General features: G+C 39.2%; 1 protein-coding gene across 2 annotated transcripts in view; it reads right to left on the bottom strand.

Moving 5' to 3' along the window:
* The window catches only part of fbxl17 (F-box and leucine-rich repeat protein 17), a 235,068-nt gene that overhangs the window by 69,372 nt on the left and 143,109 nt on the right, over nucleotides 1–22,587 (bottom strand). The gene's annotated exons all lie outside the window — the stretch shown is intronic.

The following is a 22,587-nucleotide window of genomic DNA, read 5'->3' as shown; positions in this document are numbered from 1 at the left end:
CAAACATGAGCATCTGAGCCAAAATGTGCAATGCAGGGTCTTTAAGTGAGGAGCGTCAGCAGAGAAAAAGCAGCAGAGATCATAGTGAATCTAAAAAGGGATTCCCTTCATACACTTTAAATGAGATGTGTTAGCAAAAAACATCGAATATCATTATTTCCATTGAAGCACAAACTGTTTGGGTCAAATTAGGCCAGGTCTTTTTCAATGTGGTTTGAACCAAAGCATTCTTTTGACATGACATGTTTGGCATGTCAATAATGCTGAAAATATTCACTTGGATCAGCAAGGTTGAGTCTTTTCTCATTTGTTATACACTGAAGTTTATTGGGTATATGATGAAAACATTAATATCTTCTTGTCTTTTCTTCAGGAGGTGAAACTCTTGCTCAGCTGTGTTAAGATCTGGTATTGCATTGATTTGACCAGTCAAAAAACGTCCACGTTTCTTTTCCCCTGCTTTGCTGCGTGTGCAGTGTGCCTTTGTTTTGCTGCGTGATGATTAGATCTGATGCATTTCTCTGTATGTTTCAGGACACTTCTGCTTCTGCCATCATGAGTTACATCATCAATAAAGATTAGTGATGCTGTTCTATGCCCAAGCCATGAAACTGCCTCCACTCTGCTTGACTGATGAGCTCATATGTTTCGGGTCATGAGCAGATCCTGACTTTTCCCTCAATCACTTTGGGTGAGCTTGATCTTGGTTCCAGAACTATTGTGGCTCTCTCTATTTTCTTTTTCTAAATGTCAATAAGGAATATTAGTCCTTATTGCAAACGAGTGATGTATTCACAGCGCTTCACTTTTTCCACGTTTTGATACATTACAGCTTCATTCCAAATTGAATTAAATTCATTATTTTCTCAAAATTCTACAAACAATAATGACAACGGGAAAGAAGCTTGTTTAAAATCTTTGCAAATTTATTACAAATAAAAAAACGAAAAGAATCACATGTACATAAGTATTCACAGCCTTTGCCATGACACTCAAACTTGAGCATCTGGTTTCCACTGATCATCCTTGAGATGTTTCTACAACTTGGTTGGAATCCACCTGTGGTAAATTCAGTTGACTGGATATGATTTGGAAAGGCATACACCTGCCTACAGTATATAAGATCCTACAGTTAACAGTGCATGCCAGAGCACAAACCAAGCCATGAAGTCCAAGGAAATGCCTGTAGACCTCCGAGACAGGATTGTATCAAGGCACAGATCTGGGGAAGGGGACAAAAAAATCTCTGCAGCATTGAAGGTCCAAATGAGCCCAACTGAGCGATCTGGGGAGAAGGGCCTCAGTCAGGGAGGTGACCAAGACTCCAATGTTCACTTTGAAAGAGCTTTAGCGTTTCTCTGTGGAGAGAGGAGAACCTTCCAGTAGAACATCTATCTCTGCAGCACTCCACCAATCTGGTAGGGTGTGGTAGAGTGGCCAGATGGAAGTCACTCCTCAGTGAAAGGGACATGACAGCCCGCCTGGAGTTTGCTAAAAGGCACCTGAAGGACTTTTAGGCCAAACAAAGATTGAACTCTTTGGCCTGAATGCCACGTCTGGAGGAAACTAGTCACCCCTCATCACCTGGCCAATACCATCCCTACAGTGAACCATGGTGGTGGCAGCATCATGCTGTGGGGATGTTTTTGAGCAGCAGGAACTGGAAGACTAGTCAGGATCGAGAGAAAGATGAATGCAGCGATGTACATAGACATCCTTGATAAAAACCTGCGCTCTGGACCTCAGACTGGGGCGACAGTTCATATTCCAAAAATAAGTGTACCAAGCTTTAGCATCACACTCAAAAAGACTTGTGGCTTTAATTGGTGACAATTACACACGTATGTGTGGTTTTTTTTTTTTTTTTAATTTTAAATACATTTTCAAAGATTTCAAACCCTTCTTATTATTATGGGGTATTGTTTGTAAAATTTTGAGGAAAATAATAAATGTTATGTATTTTAGAATAATGCTGTAACATAAAATGTGGAAAAAGTGAAGCGCTGTGAATACTTTGTATACTGCGAATCCACTGTACACTGGTCAGATTCATGTTTTAATATTGTTGATCAATTGCTTATATTTCTTGAAGGCTCAATCCAAACGTCCCATTTTCTAAGTCGTTTAATGCATCCAGGAGTAAATGTAATGAAATTAAAGCTTAAAATTCTCATTCATCATCTTTTGAATTTTAAAACTTTAGTGCCGAGCAATAACAAAAGCAATGCCCTTACTGTTCCAATACTTTGGGCAGAAACCGTAAGCCTGAAACCCTGCTTGCCTCTGCATGAGATTAAAAAAAAAAAAAAACGTTACAACGGCAGTAAATTGCACATTACAAGAATTAGAAAGAGCATGATCTGCTTCTCTTAAAGTAAAGCTCATGTTATAAGCTTCAGTTCACTGATCTGGATAGTCCTATTTCAAGGAGGACAATTGAATTTAGGGCTCGTGCTTTGCGAAAGGGCAGACCACTCGGCGCTCCAACGTTCAACCGCACCGCTCATTATTTTCCATTTCCGTCTCAAATTATATTTTAAATGTGCTGAACGGGGGAGCAAAAAAAAAAAAAAAAGAAAAAGAAAAAAAAAAAAATACACCGAGTAACTCGCAGTTGGTCCTCTTTTATATAACTGTAGTTAAAGTCCAGTGAAAAGCCATTGTTTCGTCATTAAGCCACGAAACGCTCATTTTCAATCTAATGCATAAACGCCATTGTGAGAGGCTAATTCAGTTTCTGCAGCTTCGAAAAGGGCACTTTACCTCCGCGAAAGCGCAGGTCCGCTGGCGCCAGGGAGGTCATTCTGTCCAAGCAAACCAATCTGACAGCAACCTTCTAGCATGATCTTACAAATGATTCAGCATCCTAATGTTCCGTTTGCGGTTTCGTGCTTCTGACGTTAGCGACAATCAGCGGCTTCCATATGAGCGCATCTAATCACAACGGAAAGAAGAGAGCAGGACAAGCAGTCCTCGTTCTCCTCAGAGAGCTTGTTATAGATCTGCAAGGCCAAGCTGGTCTAAAAGAAACTGTATAAATGAAATGAGCTCAACACCCACCCCCACACACACCCCATATATCAGTGTAATAGTATGGACATATTAATGACGTTAACAGTGATGATTATATAAGTACAATGAGGAAACTTGTGTCTTATTAACAAAATATTATGGGCCATTCTAAAAAAGCACTTTGTGGTAATGGCATTAGATAGTCATAACCCGAGGCCTTGATGTCTAATAAAGAGACATTATAGCAGTCTCCATGACAACAAGGACACCCCTAATGAGTGGACAGAGGAGGAAAGGGATATCTCTTTTAACTACAGTGACAACAATCCAGACAAAAGCACACACATGCACTAAACATAGAATATATTTGGAAGTATTGGGAGTCCTGTCCTTTCCACCCATATGTGTTTTTTCCTCCAGCATGAGGTGGAGACACACAAGTATACCGGATGTCTTTGGATAGCATACAATTTTTCCTTCACTTCAACTATCAGACCCAAACCTGTTCCAGCATGACAACACCCCTGTGCACAAAGTCATCTCTACGAACATACGGTTTGGGATCATAATAAATGCTGACTGCACCCCAGGTTTTCTCGATCTACAATAGTATCTGACATTACTAACACTCTTGTGACTGAATGAGCACAAATCTCCACAACCACACTCCAAAATCTATTGGAACAATAACCGCAAATTGGGACAAAATGTGAAATGGGATGCTAAAAAAGCAAAGACAAATCTTATGATCAGATGTCCTCACGATGTGTAGAATAAAAACATTTACACACTATTTACTCTGTGTGAATTTGCTCATAGTTCATACACTATATTGCCAAATGTTTGTGGACACCTGGTCATTAACTATGGTATGTGATTTCTGTGTACCGCATTACACATTTAGTCCCAGTTTGCTCTTATAATTCCCTCCACTCTTCTGGGAAGATGTTCCACTAGATTTTTGGAGTGTTCTTGTGGACATTTGTGCTCATTCAGACACAAGGGTGTTAGTGAAGTCAGGTACTGTTGTAGGTGAGGATGCCTGTGGTGCAGTCAGTGTTCACATTTATCCCGAAGATGTTCAGTAGGGATGCTCAATAGCAGGAGATCTTTCACTTTTACACATATGTTAATGGAGTTTGCTTTGTGCACAGGGGCAGTGTCCTCCCAGAGCAGGTTTGGGTCTCTTAATTCAAGGGAAGGGAATATTTCATGCTTCTGCATCTAAACTGATCCTATACAACCGTGTGCCTTCAGCGTTTCAACAACAGTTTTGGAAAGAACCACATATGGTTGAGAAAGTCAGGTGTCCCGATACATTTGTCCATACGGTACATGAAAGATAATCATAAACACCCAAGTCATAATAAATCAAGTGGCATTAGCGCATAAAGAGCAACACTTACACAAAGCAAGCATACAAGTGCATGGCATACTAACGGATCCTTATCATTTTCAATAGCCTGACTTCAGTCTGAGCTAAAGATATTCGAAACAGTAGACCTCAAGGTGAAAAGTGTGTTCACACTGGCAGTGTGATTCTGTCCTTGTTTACGAGTCTTTATTAAAAGAGAGAGGTGCTGGAGAAAAAGACGAGAGGCGAGAGTAATAAACAAGACAATGCTATTGTGAATCTCTACAGGGTCACTGTGTGTGTGTGTGTGTGTGTGTGTGTGTGTGTGCCTATGCGTCAGTGCACTGTCACATTCGGGAAAAGAAAAACAAAAATAAAGTCGTCAGCTGTCAGGTGATAAAGGTAAAGGATATGAGTGTGGAAGGCCTCATCACCTCGAACAGGACGTGAACGGGGACTTTAGCATGATTCAAGCTTCAGGTTCTAGTGGAGGACTTTCTCAGGAGATGAATAAGCAGAGTGGTGACATCGCAGCTTGGATAAAGCATACTAAGTGTGGTGCTTTACTCAATACACTAAGATACGTCTTTGATGGCACTGTATTATCACTGCCATCCTGGTTCAATAAAATGCATACACACCCCCCACAAAACAATTTATGGCTTTATCTCGGGTTATGGCTACAGAAAATGTTTCACAATAAAAGTTAATCAGGGGTGATTTTAAATTTTATATTAGAAATCCATTGTAATCATACATCTATATTGTGATGTACAGTACAAAAGCTGTAAAAAAAAAAAAGAAATAAAAAAAAAAAAGAAAAAGCACAACATTACACCATCAGGAAACCCAAATCAATGAAGCAAAATATCCAACAGGAAAAACACGGACTTCACTCAGTGTTTAAATGATTTCAAATCACCTCAAATTCCGAATAATATGATACAAAATATGTATGACTAGACTAAAGCACTGAATAGTAAAGGCTGTATTTGATCACAAAGAATGAAATCTGTGAATACCCAGTGCTCTAACTCTTGCAGCAATGTAGGTGTGGACAAAATCTCAAAGCTATGTGTCCTCCATTCAATGACCATTAATTACCATCATTAATACACTATTTATATGGAAGGTTTGTACCTTTGTCCATATTCCATGTTCAGTCCCCATTTGCAGTTATAATAAGCTCCACACTCCTGGGAAGATGTTCCACTAGATTTTGAAGTGTGGTCATTCAGTCACAAGGGCGTTAGTAATGTTAGGTACTGATGTGGGGTGCAGTCAGCGTCATTCATTCCAAAGGTGTTCATTAGGGTTGAGATCTGAGTTCTATAGCAGGCCAATTAAGATCTTCCACTCCAATCATGTAAACCATTTGTTCGTGGAGCCAGCTTTGTGAACAGGGTTCGAGTCTCCTAGTTGAAGTGAAAGGAAATTTTAATGCTACAGCATCCAAAGACATTATAGACAATTATGTGCCTTCAAATTTTGTGGTAACAGTAATGGGTGGGTTGGGGTAGGTGGGCGTATGGGCGAGGGGGATTCAAATGTCCGAATCCATATAATGTGTTCAAGAAGGAAGAAATCTGAATGATAAAAGATAAAATATGGCCCTTTCCCCATGACAAATCTAAACAACCAACCAAATATTAATTCACCCTCTTTTACTGAAAATGTATCATAAAATGCTGTGGCAAAAAAATAATGCTAAATAAAATTAAAGTGAAATCTCAGAACCAGTCTTTATTTCTCATTTTTGCACAGTGGATTTGAAAATATCGATAATATAAAACATTTGAATGTTTGCTGGTCCCATGAACAGACTAGCTAGACGTCAGCTCTAGGCATACATATGCTAACCCCGGCTCTTAATCTATTTGTTTGGGAACATAGCATCCTTTTTCTATTCATTAATGATATTTTGTGAGGTCCTCTAGGAAGAATGAAATCTTATACCACGTGTCTTGTTGAACTAATACATTGCTAGCTAGCTAAAACCTATAAAACGTAAAATCATCTTGTAGTTAGTGCATAAGAAAGCTTTAGTTAGCCCAGAACGCAGCAGGAAGAGTCCTCACCAGAACCAGGAAATATGATCATGTTACCCCCGTCTTACTCAGTCTACACTGGTGTACATTAAACCTCGCATTGATTACAAAGCCCCACAGTTATAGAGCAGCCTTCTAATTAGTGTTCGGGACTCAAACACAGACTCGGTGTCGAGTCCGTTCAATTCTAAGATGAAAACATTTATTTATTAATTTAGGAGATTATTCTTATTTAAAGGAGTAGATCTGGAGGGATCATAGATGTAGAGTGTTTTGGTGAACTGGGATATATTGAATGCTGTTTGCAATGTTCAAGCAACAATAAGGATACTTTATAATTCTTAATTCTCTCTCTCGCTCTGTTTCTCCAGTTAAACATGCTCCTGAGGTACGAGTTGCCAGTGCTCCTGTCCCTTTGTTTCGGATTAGCCCGATTCGTCCCAACGCCCTACGTCTGAATGGAATTCTCTTCAATAGGAGACATTCTGATTGGTTTCACATGAACAGCTTGAAGATCCATAATGAGCAAATCAAGAACTATGAGGAAGGGTGTGGACTGTAATTAATATTAACAGTCTACTGCAGTTTGCATGAGCAGCAAGTGCTTGTCACTGAACAGTACATCTCAACCATGACGGAACTGTAATGAACGGACATTCGGTGCCACCCAGACGAGGACGGGTTCCCTTTTGAGTCGGGTTGCTCTCAATCTTTCTTGCTCATACCATCTTAGGGAGTTCTTCTCTGCCACCACAGGGATAAACTTATAAGGGACAAACTTATAGATACTAAACTTATACATTACAATTTTAATAACCTCTTTATCTGTGTAAAGCTGCTTTGAGACCATGTTCATTGTTAAAAGCACTATACAAATAAAACTGAATTAAATTATATTGAATAGAATCTTGCCGAAATCAATCTAAGGAGATCCGACTTTAAAGCATTTAGGTGTCAATACAGATTATCTTTATCCAACACACATCAAAGAAGAAGAAGAAAAACTGCTAAAGTTAATTCAAAATGCTAATGAGCATTCTTAAAGGAATGCTTCTTTAAACTTGAGAAATGATTTGCAGATTTCATTCACTAACTGTCTGAGTAAATCTGCTTCGGTTTTCCATCAGATACAGTCACTGACCTCTTTATTTGAAACACATGCTCACTCGTGCAATCCAATCTTCAGCTGTCCAGTAATGGTGAGTGTGCACCCACTGTAGCTGTTCCTGGTTGATAGCAGTGGGTCCTGATGTGGTCTACAACTGTTGCAACTCATCCGCTTCAAAGTTTGACATGCGAGGAGTTTTTCTGCTCAGCGCACATTTCAAGAGCGATTAATTAGAGTTACAGTAGCTTTCGTGCCGGCTCTGATCTGTCTCTTTTCCTCTTACCTCTCATTATAAAAAAAAAAAAAGTTTTGTTTTTTGCCCTATTCTGTGAAAACTCTAAAAACTGATGTGTGTGAAATCCCAAGAGAGCAGAAATACTCAAACGAGACAACCTGTAACTGCATGACTGTGTGCCACAGGTGTTCCTGAGAAAATAGTCTGTCTGTGTAAGTATGTCCAGGTTCTAGCTACCAATAGCGCACTTCCGTTAGCAGTGTACTGTTTAAAATTGCAAAGGTTCAATTTTGATGCATCTCACTAACTCTGCTTTTGTAGTCATAATAAAATAGTATGGGCAGGAGCTTCTCATCATTGGGAGTACACACACACACACACACACACACACACACACACACACACACACACACACACACACACACACACACACACACACACAGAGCACTTTTGTAAATTATTTTTGCAGTAAGCGTGTTTTATATCTTCCTATAAAACTATGCGTACAGAGAATTATTTATTGACACACAAACTTTGATTTTATATAGGGCATTCTGTTTAAAGTTTGACTCGGTGTGCGATCAATGCTGTCAAGTTGAGCTTCTCTGAAAACACTGATCAAATTGAAAACCTTTCTGTGGACCACCGAAAACACTGAAACATTCTGAGCAAAACAGAAAGGTGTATTTGTAATCACTTACCGCTATATTTCATATTATGTTTTGTAATCAGCCTAATGCACAATCGAGTGAATGTGGCGCATTGTCTTACCTACACAAATACACAATATGGACAAAAGTTTTCCAGCCATATGTGGTTCTCCCTTAAAAGGTAGTATTACGAAGTTAAAGTTACGCAATTGTATAAAACGTCTTTGGATGTTGTAGGCTAAAATGTAGGAGACCCAAACCTTCTCAGTATGAGAATGCCCCTGTGCACACAGCCAGCTTTTTGAGCATATGGTTTACATGGGTTGGAGTAGAAGATCTTCAATAACCTGCCTTGGACTGAATGTGGATAAGCACACTCTAGAATCGAATGGAGGTGATTATAACAGCAAATGGGGGAGTATACGCAAAAAATCGCACGGTCACGTGTCCTCAAAGTTTAGTCATTTCCAATGTACTGCACTTCCCAGGGATGGATTAACATACAATCGAATTATTTTAACACATAATGTGCTGTATAGACATGTACATATACTGTTACTATACAAAACCTGATTTACAAGATTTGTTCAAAGCTGATTTACGTCATTTATTTAGTTGGATTTAAACTATTTTGTGGCAGAAATAAATTTTCATGCCAGAAAAAGTCTGGTGAAATCTAGGCCCGTAAATTGCTTTTCTGTGAAGCCGAGCTGGTTCTTGTCCCAATTCACCAAGGCAGAGTCCAACATAACTCAGGAGAGCTGGCTGTGTCCCGTAGCCGACAGTGATAAGACAAACAGCCCTGAGACAACAGACGGAAAAAGGGAGGGGAAAATATGCAGGCAGGAAAGAAATCCAGGAGCTCCTGCCAATAAATAGAGCTGTGTTGTAAAGCTAGAACATTTTGAAACCGAAATTCAAAAAATATATAATACATTTAAATATTAACTTAAATATACTAAAATCTCTGTGACAGGTGAAACCAGCCAACCACAAACATGCAGGTCATGCCGTGTCATCGAGCATTCTCCACCCCCTCCATACGCAAGAGCTTATAGATGCTCACGACTGGCTAGTACTGCTGTGATTGACAGGCAGAGCAAATATCATCACCCCTCCTATTTGGTGAGCATGGATTTTGTTTTCCTGGATAACTCTGTACCAAAGCACAGGTTTATATTTAATGTACTCTTATTATGTACTGGTTTCTATAGTAACAACATACAGGGGCTTTCCTGATAGACACTCCATGGACAGGGGGGAAAATGTGCCATTGCTCTAGGTTGAGGTTTTCTGTGAGAATGTATTAATGCACCGTTCATGGAAAGAGGCACTGCATTTAAACAGTCAGAGGTCAAGCTGTAGCATTACGCTTTCTGAAATATAATAGTTAGCACTGGAGATCTGTCAATGGTGCAAGAGAAATAAAACACTTAACAGCTTGCTGTGATGTGGGGGGGAACATTGGGTTGGTAATTAAATTGCATCACCCTGCTGTGTGGTTGTTCATGTTCACGTCTGCATAACGTGCTTTTTTTTTTATCTTCTTCTATAACATAAGATTAATGTAACTGCGCTAATTCTTTCAAAAGGTACACTTTTCATGCTGTGTGCAACTAAGGCTCCTAAGCAGGTCTAAAGCTTTCTAAATTAGACATCACACGAGCACCCTGTCTCTCTCTAATTCAATAAGGATCTAAACACGCACTTGATTGACTTCACCAGTATTTATGCAATGCCTTAACTCGCAACTCCTGCAGCTCATGTGAGACGGCACTGGCATTGTTTACGGTTTAATGTGGTAGGAGTTTATCCCCCAGGGTCTGTCATGCCAAGAGTTTGGAGACCATTATGGCACCCCCGGAGAACATATCACCAGCCAAATGCGAGATGACCGGAGAAGAAAACTACGCGACCCGTTAATTGTCACACACTTTGATTACCACCATTTATTTTAATGAGAGCGCAGCATGTTCCACAGAGTGCAAAGAACAACATTACTGCCATGTTCGTGGCAGAGACTAAATTGGATAGCATTCATTAAACTAATGGATATGAAGAGGTGGCAGAAGGGAGGAAAAGTCTATAACAACAAATTCTGCCAAACGATGAGCCGGCTCACATCATGGCATGTAATTTCCCGATACCATGACAAATTGCAGGTATTTCAATTATGCATTCCAGCTTTAATTACAGAAAATATGCCTCAGATGTCTCTCACAATACAAATTAATATAATTTTTCTTCCTCACTAGCAGCTCAGAAAGTCACATTAGCATTCATTACCTTTGCTGTTTCAACAGCGAGGAAAAGCTGCTGTAGCTGATAAACTGGCACAAAATGTGACAGACCAATTTTTTTTGGCAGCGGCAACAAATCAGTACACAATATGAGTAAATTATTGAGCGAGAAGAGTAATTCGTTTTTTTTTTTTTCTTTCTGATTACACGAAGGAGAAAAATAAGGCACTGTTGTACTTCAGCAGTAAAAGGCTAAGAGCCTTCTTTTTTAATGGAACCAAATAGTCGGCAAAATTGAGGAATATTTGACTGAAAAGAGCTGCTCCTCATGTGCAATTTGAGAGATAAGGGAATTCACCGAGCATTTGCACAAAGAATCAAATGCATTTTCACTTTTTTTATGTCATTTACAAATCTAATAACTAAATCAGCGGTCTCCACCGTGGACCAGTTCCATGTATGACAAATAGGGGGGCAATATCGCAGTATCTAATAACAAAAAGATGCATATTATATACTATTATACATGTAATATGATTTAAATACTAATTTAATGATTACGTATATAATGGAAATGGAACGACTCGCCATAATAATTTATCTACATTTAGCAATGCACAGGACCACCGGTCTGTGGACCTCCGTCTTACTGTAAATAGCAGACCGCACAGACTACCAACAGTCTCTGTGCAACTGTGCAATATATTATTTTTTTTTTTTATCAATATTTTTTTCAACATTCAAAACAGTACAACACCCCAAATGTATCTGGTGCGAACAGCTGCCATCAGAAGCCATGTAATTAGATTAGATTAGATTAGATTAAACCCTAGATATTGTTATTACACATGTACAAGTACAAGGCAACGAAATGCAGTTTGGGTCTAACCAGAGTGCAATAACAGCAAGTGCAGGATATATAGTTTTTACATGAATTTACATAGTTAAATAAAATAAAATATAGATTATAAACAGTAATTTAAAGATGTATATGTACTATAAATGTAGTATACAGCATTGAAAAGTCAGGGTTTTGTTGTAAAAATAATTAAATTATTAATAAATGTAAAAATCTTACCAAAAAGCACCTTTAAATTCTTTATTAAAACTTTACAACTGTGACTGTGAGTCCATCCACCAAAGGATAAGCAAAAGGACATAACACAAAGCTGGACTGTTTAAAGAAAGAAAACATTTTTAAAAAAGCACAAAATGTTGGAATTTCAGACTGCTCATCACCATGAGAATCCCTACAGTCTAGCACGGTGATGGCAGCATCATGTTTTAGCGATGCCTTTCATCAGCAGAAGCTGGGAAACTGTTCAGAGCTGAGGAATGACTGAATATTAGAAATCCTAGAAGAGAACCGGCTCCAGTCTGCAGGAACTTGAGACAGCGCTGGCACAAACTTTAGTGTAATCAATTTTTTGGAGAACTCTACTAAAACCGGGCATCTTATAGGCAAAAGTTAGAGCACAGGATGAGTTTCCCAGCAGCTACTACGACATTGGTGACATAGAGCCATTAGGAATTCAGTAAAACAGATGTCTCCTGGCCTGAGCGGTTTACAAAAGCCAATAGCCGGAATCCCAAATGAATTTCGGAAAAGAAACCTTGTTTGATCCGGTGCCAAGAAAGACCAATGAGATTTTATCCACTTCCAAAACGAGGGGGGGAAAAAAAGGGGGCTGAAGAGGAAAAGAAAATAAATATATAAATGCTTTATCCCACTTCAAGGTACAGATTACTCTCTTTCCTCTTACACAGATGCCATCTCTTATTAAAATTAAAAAGAAAAATCCTATTATCTAGACAGCAAAGTGAACAGATTAAATAGGTCCCAAATCAGCTTCATCCTGAGGCTTATCATTGACCAGCCAGGCTGCAAACACTTCAAACCAGCAATGTTAAAGTGGTGGTGATTCTCGTACTGTGACTGGTCAACAGATTTAATGATAAGGATGGGCTGCGACAGAGATGAAGGTTATAAATCATATAGTCTGTATTTAAATAGTCTGACAGGTAGTCTGTAATACTGTATAATTTATAACAAAGCTTTAAAGTTGTTTTGTTTGGCTCTTTTACAAGAATTCACTCTCAGTCTGCAGATGTAGAAAAAAAATGCTACGCAGGCAGTCCCCAACTTATGAGGGAGATGTGTCCCGATGACCCCAATGTAACTTGAAAATATCTTATGTCAAGACATGGCCCAGGAGTCTTAAAGAATGCTGAAGAGTATGGGGTAGTATACTGTAATTTGTTAATAATTCACCAACTTACAGTACATCATTTAGCAAAACAGAGCAATTTACAGTACCATACTGTGTAAACTATACTGTGTGTGTATGTGTATATACATATACACATTTGCCTGCAGTGTAAAACCTTTAAATATTTTTACAAATGTGTCGTATATCAATCGAAAAATTGTCATAACTCGGGGACCATCTGTATATGTGTTCATTTTGAACATAGAATGATTAAATGCATCACGTCAAATCGAGTGGGGAAACTCCACAGTAAAATGATAAAACAACTACAGATTCAGCATAAGTAGAAAACCTCTGATATGTTCCTCGTTCCATCGTGCACAAAATCTGTTTGCTTTTATATTAAGATCAAGCAATTCATCCGTCATTCAATGGTGTCTTTAAAGCTGCGCTTACTTTAAATAAATCTGATGCGAGAAACCCAAATCTTATCACGCTGAGTGATTCGGTTTTCCACCGAATCATAATGTAGGATTTTCATGGTTATTAAGTATGTCTTGAAATTCGAAATGCGACCGAGCAGAAATCTCTAAACCCGAAACATGCGACGTTGGCACTATGAGGATAGATCTGTGAGCAAGTCTTTTCTTCATAAACAAGATTGGCCGGTCACAGCCTTTAATAAGCCACAGTTCATAGATTCCAGATGATCCTCAATTCTCTCTCTCTCTCTCTCTCTCTGCCTTCTCAGCTGTAACAGTTTCACGCCAAAGCTTGCAACAAACCACAGCCCAGTACACACATATTTCCTTTTATTATATCTCTCTGTCTTTCCCGCTTGCCATATGTTTTTGCATATATGACTGAAACGCTCCACATTTATGAGCGGGACTACCTTCCTTCCCAGAAAGGAATGCGTTCTCGCACGCCAAGCTCGGTGTTAACGATGAAATCGGTAAAATGCAATGATAAATGACAAGCGAAAATGGTAGACATCAAAGGCCTCGGGCATGCAACATTTACACTGCCACATAAAAGCATTTACTAGAAGGGGGCACCCATAAGATGTTTCTCTGTGTTATCTGTCTTGATTTATTTCATTTCTCTTGCGAGACTGTTGGATAAAAAGCAGTTTGACGCAGCACGTACGCAGAAGCTGGATAGCCTGTCATTTAGACTTATACCAATTATGACACTACAGGCATCAGCATGGCTAATTATCCTTATTAAAGGCTTTGAATAGGATTACTGGACTGGCTCATAGCAAACTTTGATTCACAGTTAAAAGATTGTACTCTCAGCAAATGCCACCACCGTATCAAACCCTGACATTTAAATGGGCTTGTAAAACCATCATCCACACCAGGATCTTTTTTTAGGCCTTTCGCATTCACCTCACACTAACGGAAGCACATGGCAGTTAATCCAGACAATTTTATTTTCTTTAGAACAGGAGGGATGAGGTTTGCACGGTTGCTTTTCGATGTTTGAACTTGAATTCTAATAGCGAGTCATTTGCTTCCCCATGCCAAAGTGTAGCCTCATGTCCATATCCAGAGAAATTGAGAATTTCATGCCATGTCTCTGGTGTACTGATGATTCCCACTCCAGGTGGCTATGCATTAATATGTTCATTTGAGCAGGAGGAGAGCGTTCCGCTCGTGTCATCTCTTATTAATCGAGCTTTTTCGGCATGCAATTAAATAAAAGGGTCCACCTGCATTTATTAACGATATCACGCATTAATTCATTCCCATGTTTCTCATAAGAAGGTCAGTCTATACCCAGCAACAGATCCCAGCTACTCCTGGGAGATCCCCAGGGCGTTCCCAAGCCGAGTGCGAGATATAATCTCCCCAGCAGAGCCTGAAATCTCTGCCTAGTGGCGTGCGCCCGATACGGCCCTCGAGCGAGCTGACCAGAGGACACGCTTGTATGATGTCCTATCCAGTCTGACTCCAACAAATCACCTCTGGCATGTCGCAGAATGAGAGAGAGACACAAGTCTGCAGCAATTATGTGATGAAATCTTGTCAACTCGAACCCATAATCACAAAGGAATGTGCCCAACGCCTTGTGGAATGCATGCTAAGAAAACTGATGCTGTTCTGAAAGCAAAAGGACATCATACAGAAGCAAAGGTATCTGAAGCTACAGCATGCACGGGCTCAGTGAAACTGGACATCTGAAGATTGGGAAAATATTGCTTTTGAAAACATGCCGTTGCAGAGCATCGAACTCAAGGTTTGATGTGTTTTGTGCATCTCAGGAGATGCTTTATTTATTTATTTTTTATCCATTTCAGGTGTAAGCTATGGGTATTTCATTTAGCGTGGCCTTTCTATCGAGCTGGCCATTCTCCTGTGACCTCTTACATCAACAAGATGTTTCTGCCCACACGACTTAGAACTTACTCATTTTATATTGTTGCATAAACTCTAGAATGTGTGGTGCATGAAAATCATCAGCGGCTTCAGCAGATAATCAAAACTGTTTAAAACCAGTATTACTGAAACTTGTTTTTCCTATTCGGATATTTGAAGTACCACATTAACTGAGGCCTTTGACGTGATCACGTGACCTGCACGCGCGCCACCTGATTGGCTGATAGAAGGTGTACAGGTGATCCTATTAAAATGACTTTTTTTTCTTTGTCAGGGAAAAAGCTATAATATACACAAACATAAAAAAATAACAATAACAATAATAATAATAATAATAATAAAATGCTGGTTACCCACAGACACAACACATAAAGGTAGTGGATGAAACTGCTAATGTAATACAGAATGTCTAGACACAGCCAGGATACTTTAATTTATCTCTACGCATGAAAACCGATGATCCACCAACTACGGTCCTACAAGGTCCAGTATATTAGCTCTTCCCTCTTTATACTCAGGGGTAATTAAAAGGCAGCGTAGCGCAGGATGAGCTGAAAACGAAACCTCGCCAGTAGGCTTATGCCGATCCCACATGAGCGCAATTTGAAAAAATTTTACCGAAATGGATAAATGTTAGGTTTTCTTTTTGATAAAGACCTGGAGACATTTGCCCATCGCATCATAAAAAAAAAATAATAATAATAACACGGCCTGATATGAGCTCTCCTCTCTCTTTCTTCTTTTCGCAATTTACATACGGTTTTGCGAGCATTCAGAGCACACGTGTTGTCTGGAGTGCAGTATGACATCATTCATACATTCCCTGCATGTGCGTTTATGACATACCAACGGCAATACATTAAGCAAGAGCAGAAATAAAAAGTTTGCTAGAACAATCCATGGGACAAACAGTAGCTCTATTTCTTAATTAGTTATTCCCTTCCCGTGCGGTAGGGTCTACTCCCACGAATGGAGTTCAGGTTCTGAGAGAACTGCACAGCAGGATACAGGTGGGTTTTGGCAGTGACATTGTTCACAGACAGATTCTACTTTGAGAAGAAAGCATTATCCGTGCAGTTCCTCGGAGCCTTGTGAAAGAACTCGCTCTCCCCCTAAGGAAGAGGTCTGCTCAGCAACTTATCAACCACCAAACGTCACAGACCATATACTGACACTTGGCAGGAAAGCAGTTTTCCATCAGCTCCACTTCAACTAGCCTGAGGCTTAGGAGATACGGAGTGGTTTACCAGATGATGTGCAAATCCCCTCAGTTTGATATGGAATAGATTTGGAATAGACATGTTGAGTGAACAAGAAGTGGATGTATGCTGTGTTCAGAGAACAGTATCAACATTCAGTGCTTTGTATTCTGAGAAAAAAGCAGTCATACTGAGAGTTCTCTGCCCATGTGCAGAACTTTCATTAGGAAACAAATTGAACCACCCACGGTGACGAGGTTGCCTCGGCAACCGCCAAATTTCTAAGAACGAACTACGGTTAAAAAAAAATACTTCGCACATAGAAGGAAGATACTGAGTAAAAAGTTAAAGACATCTAACCTTGCTTTGTTCTTGACCCCTCATTCGATGAACTCCGAAATCTAATTTGATCATCATTTAATAAATAAATATTCACCCGCCCCCTTTATTTGCGAGACGGACAAACGGATGGACAAGATCTGCGAACCTTCAAACGAGTGATGAGTGCATTTAGATATTTCTAAAAATCCAGAAACAATTGCAAGATACTGACATGTGACAAAAAAAAACTACGAACAGATGAGACCGTAACATGTTCCAGGCGAGGCAGGATTGCAGGACTTTTAGTCACAAAGACTGTTAAGCTGGCTAAATGACTAAAGCAACATCTGTGTTAAAGTCTGCGAGGAAAGATGGTGACCGGGTCGGAATTTTGTGGTCACAATCAGTGACACGACGCCGCAGTATTAATGTGAGATTGAAAGGGAAAAAAACGTCTCTTTAGGTGGCTGAGAAGGTCAAAGCAGAATGTGAACAGACCGGCAGTGAGAACAGCATAAACAGCTACACAGAAAAGAGATGCAGCGTATAAACCACTTATATACAAAGACGAATTACAGAAGGATACAGTAGGAAAAACATCTCAAATCTTATTTAATAGCTAATGTTATTATAATTGTGAGAATAAAAGGTCATAAATGCATGTAATGTATGTATGATTCATTGCTATACAAATTTATAAAAAAATAAAATAAAAAATAAAAAAACACGTGACCCCGACTAAGGATCTACATAGTCGAAATAGAAAAAGTCTTGCCTGTAGTCGACTTTCTAACCAAAACTGCCTGTGAAGTGATAAACGAAACTGACGATGCCTCTTAATAGTTCTTTTATAGTTAAAATGAGGATAAACAATTCGTAAAACAATTCCTCATAACATTTTAAAGCTACGATGTACAAAAACTTTTCTTCTATATACAGTGATATGGAAGAAAAAGTATCAAATCTATGTATTTGGATCATTAAATCTAAAAAAAAAAAAAAAAAACGCAGACTAAATCGCGAATGAAAATTGTAACGTTAAATTAGCTGAATCGCCTCTCAGTACAGTGCAACATCGATGCACAGAAAAACAATCAAAAATTCAATTACCGAATTAAAATAATTAATTAATCATTATTAAAATTAGAACTGAATATAACAGTCACAGAATCTCCCAGACTTCTGTTACGGGTGGGGGGTTGGATTTATTCACGCACATTAAATATATTTACAATTTTCCTTTTCACATTTTAATTTGCAGACTGTGTATAAACATATAGTTCTGTGTGCAACCAGACATTCAACATCCCCATATCATTAAAATTGTATGATCCTCGTGTCATAAGATTCGACTGCGAGATTGTTAGTCAAATCAGACACCTCCTATCGAAGCACTGAATCTTCGACTATCCAGGGTCAACCCTACAAAAAAAAGTATTTTGCCTTAGAAATAATATGAATGTTGCCGCTATCTAAAGGCATCGTACGCATACTGTACCTGCACTGTACTGCCTGTGTGTTAGTCTACATTGCTGAGAGTTTAATAAACATACTGTTGCAGTGCAGTAGGACAAAAAAAGCATCCCCAGACAGCACTCACCACCACCTCATCATCATAAAAAATGAAGTATCTTTCACCAGAACAGTGTTTATACCGCAGGTACATTCCCAGGAACTCACAGAATCTATACATAGGCACACTAAAGCTGTTCTGGCTTCCCGTGACGGCTCGACATTTAGGCACTAAGACACAATGTTGTTGCTTTAAAAATCTGTCACGTCTGCAGATACAGGAAGACGAGCGAGAAAATGAATTCAAACACCGCTGCCAAAGAGTAGTTCTGAAGACAAAAATAAACAAAGCAGCACAACAGATCAGGGTTCGAGCTAAGGATCCAAGCTAAAGCACCTCTTAATCTCACAGGAGAGATCTAGCTTTTACTGCAGACTTTTTTTTTAAAGCTTATTTTCACACACACCGTTTGACTGATTCTGAAAACTACATTACTCTATTAAATGTTTTAAATAAACTTTCATTTCTTTTGAAATGGGGTGTTGTGAACTACTTCCAATACAGTTAGCGTCTTGCCCCGAAAGCTAATTGTGACTGTGAATTTTATTTCAAATAGAAATCTGGCAGTGCATAAACACTGATATAGAGATCAAATCATAACCTGAATCCTGAGGTTTGGGGCCAAACACTATCACATGACCATTACGCTGTGGGCAGAGCATCTGAGGCTGAAACTTGGCGCTTTTCGACTTTTCCTGACTAAATTCTCCTTTAAATATCTTGCATTATAAAGATAATACACTACAGTTCCTTTTTCAAACCTTTATACTGAAGATCAAAAAAAGTTAATTCGGTGATTCTTGCAGCAGATCAAATGTTGCTACTGGCAAGTCAAGTACAGCAAATAAATGTTCAGTCGGTCACTGCTTTGAGTGAAATAAAGCGCCTTGGATGAAAGGAAAAGCGCATAACCGAAAGAAAAAAAAAAGCATGTCAGTGAGCTCCAGCGAAAATAGTGTGGGATAACAGTTTGGCAGAATGACTGTGTAACTAGCAGAATGGTCCCATTCTTTTATAAAACCCCACTGACTTGCTCCACTTTCTCACCGCATTCGTCTGCACATAAGGATCAAGTAAATTTCACTCGACTTGACCCGACCTACGATTTTTCTTCTACCTCCTACGCGTGCACATTCATCCCTGTCACACAACGTCCATGTTCCGATGAGCAACACCCAGATCCAGAACCACATCATCATACCTCCATCGTCTATGTACGATGCGTTACCACTTTCATTAAGAGATCGGACTGACCTCGGAGAACCCTCATCATGTTTATTTCCACCTACTGGTATTATTAAAAATGATGAATCTAGATGCAAGGAGTCTAAAGAACAGAAAACAGAGGACAAACAAACTGTTCTAGGATAAGTCTCCTAAAGCTCTTTAATTCACTGAGACATGATCTAATGTTTATGAACAGGGAGTTGAAGGGTTGCTAAAATAATGTGTGTGTGTGTGTGTGATATACTAGAAAAAAGACCGAATACACAAATATACCGATCGCTCGGTCTGACCATGCGACCGTGCTACAATGTATTAGAAAATGAATGCAAAGACAAGTTTTGTTTGTTTGTTCTTGCAAAATGATCACTACTTTGAGAGATTTTGTGTGATGCGTGCCGAAACGCCAAGCTTGCCGGACGAAGATCTTTAAAGAGGCTGTCCTGTGGTCTGTAGCACCGGTCTGGTCAGGGTTGTGTCAGCTTACATTAGGCCATTAGGTTATGCTTATGTAATGAATTCATCTTTTAATACTACAACCAAGCAAAAATGATCGGCATATCTGTCGAAGAATCAAAAAAGGGTAATACTTCTAAAAATCATTTATTGCGTGTGTTGGTTTATTTGCGTTCGAAATATTATTAGATGAAAATACAGTATCCCAGTAAAAGCAGGGATGTGTGTACCATCCAAGCGAAACCATGAAGCCACTGGTCCTGTAATGTGTGCTTTGGGCTTGGACTCTATAGAATATATATAGGGAGAGAGAAGCTTCTCAATCCTTGTGTTAAACCAAAAGGCTTTGCCTAACATACTTAATCCTATTCTAAGCAAACACCTAACCCTCATTTACTCATCACTACTGACATCACTGTTTGAACTCTGTCCAATGGATTAGTCTATTCATTAGCGTTTCGAGCTCAGAGAGACAAAATGGAGGGAGAGGGGGAGGAGAGAAGCTGATGTCTATTAGAGGTCTGGCTGTTGTGAGAAGTGGCTGTGCTTCCTCAATCAGCGGATGCCTGTAAAGCCTGCGAGCTGTTCTATATGCTGCTGTACGCTGAGAGCGCGTCTAATTGAGAATCCTTGTTAAGATAATCATCTTCATGCCGAGGAGCCAGCACCTGTTCCACTGACTGGCCTCACTGTGTGTGTGTGTGTGTGTGTGTGTGTGTGTATGTGTGTGTGTTTGTGTGTGTGTGTGTGTGTGTGTGTAAGAGAGAAAGAACATAGGCTATTGGCTATGGTACCGCAGTTCTGTACCTTAATCCAGTGATTTATTACCAATAAATGGCTCATTCACTAAAACCATTAAAACTGCTAACGATCTCACTCGAAAGTTTGTACATACGGCATTTATTATAACGGCTTTCCCGAACATAGCCTTTCGGATGTCGCTGAAGAACGCACATTTGCTTTTCTTTACCGTTTTCGCTAAGTATATATTTACACTTTTTTAAATGATCTAAATACAGCTCTAATTACAAATGACACAAGACACATAAGACAGTACAATTGTACTACAAACGTTCCCCAGGGTTAAACTCAACAGAACCGACACATCGTGCTCGGTGAGCGCATAAAGAAAAAGCTCTGTAGATTTTGCGTGAAGGTCTATCGCGGCAACACAACACAGGGAAAACAATCTAAAACCTGAAAAAGAAAGAAAGAAAAAAAAAAAACTGAAGGAAAAAGAAAAAAAAAGTTTCCCGCCTGTAGACGTTATTATTCTGGTGAAGAGAGTTGAGTGGGCAGTTGTAACTATGTGACATTGACTTTGACAGGATTGCTTTCTTCAATAGACAGTGAAAGCGAGCGATATGAATTGACTGGTGAGCAAAGGGAGGTAGACGGCAGTCACTCAAGTGTATTACTGCTGTAGGGTGCACATCGATCTGTAAAAATCGACTCCACTCAGTCAGAGTAGAGGATCGACAGGGCAGCAACACTTTCTCGAAGGGAAGAAAACCAGACCAAAAGCTCGACCTAAAAAATTTAAAAAAAATAATAAACGACTCGTGGTCCATTATTATGGGACATAATATTCATGAAAATAGAATTGATTTATGACATTTGCATACATGGAAGTAAGGGGTGACAAAAAAAAAAGAATAAACATATTGAACGAAATTGAATAAATAAATGCATTGCATCAACTGATTGACTGCCTTTCTGTACAATTTAGCAATTCTGCGGTCAGTATTTGGCCCTCGTCCTGAAGGAGAATATTCAGGAATATAGACAGATGTAATCAATAACCTGCCAATCAAACACATCACAGAAACAGTCCTGAAGAGGCCGGTCTACACACACGCTTCATTTGATCAAATAATACTTCGAATGGTAAATAGAAAAACCTCCGATAGTACTCGACAGTGAATTACACAAGCTGACATACAGTAATATATTGCAAAGTTGGCAGTTGGCATTAGGCATAAGGCAAAAGTGTGGAAAAGAAAAACAAACTGAAGTGAATGGAGGACTGCAAGTCTGTGTTTGTTGTCATTCGTGTGGTCAAGACTTAAATATCAGTCGCTGCGTTATTACTCAAACCGAGTGTCTAGACCACAGACTGGGGCACTTTTTCTTTTTAAAACTTTAGAACTATTTAAATCATATTTACCATTATTTCTCATTTCCCCCACAATAAGTGCCCTTATGCCAGGTTCATACTGTGCAAGTTTTATAGTCTTTTGCCCAACGTCACACCGGAGGATCTCAGTTGCCATAATCTCTGGCTGTACATCAGTCAAAAACTGATGCACTCAAATAAATAAATAAATAAATAAATAAATAAATAAATAAATAAATAAATAAATAAATAAAAAATAAAAATCTGTGTTTTCTCGCTAGTAGTCAATAAGTTTCTCTTCTAGCTGTACTGTACCCCCTGACTCGTTTTTTACATTTTGCCTGAGGCGGATTGAAGTTGTCGTGCTAACCGCACCTTCAGGTTCGGCACTCAATTGTACAGGACGTCTTTAGATGCAGTGTAATAAAATTGCATTCAGTTGAACTTGGAAACCCAA

The sequence above is a fragment of the Silurus meridionalis genome, chromosome 17, assembly GCF_014805685.1.
Source record: "Silurus meridionalis isolate SWU-2019-XX chromosome 17, ASM1480568v1, whole genome shotgun sequence".
In the NCBI taxonomy this organism is placed as follows: Eukaryota; Metazoa; Chordata; class Actinopteri; order Siluriformes; family Siluridae; genus Silurus; species Silurus meridionalis.
The sequence above is the reverse complement of the archived record's forward strand: the minus strand, read 5'-3'. Positions and strand labels throughout refer to the sequence as shown.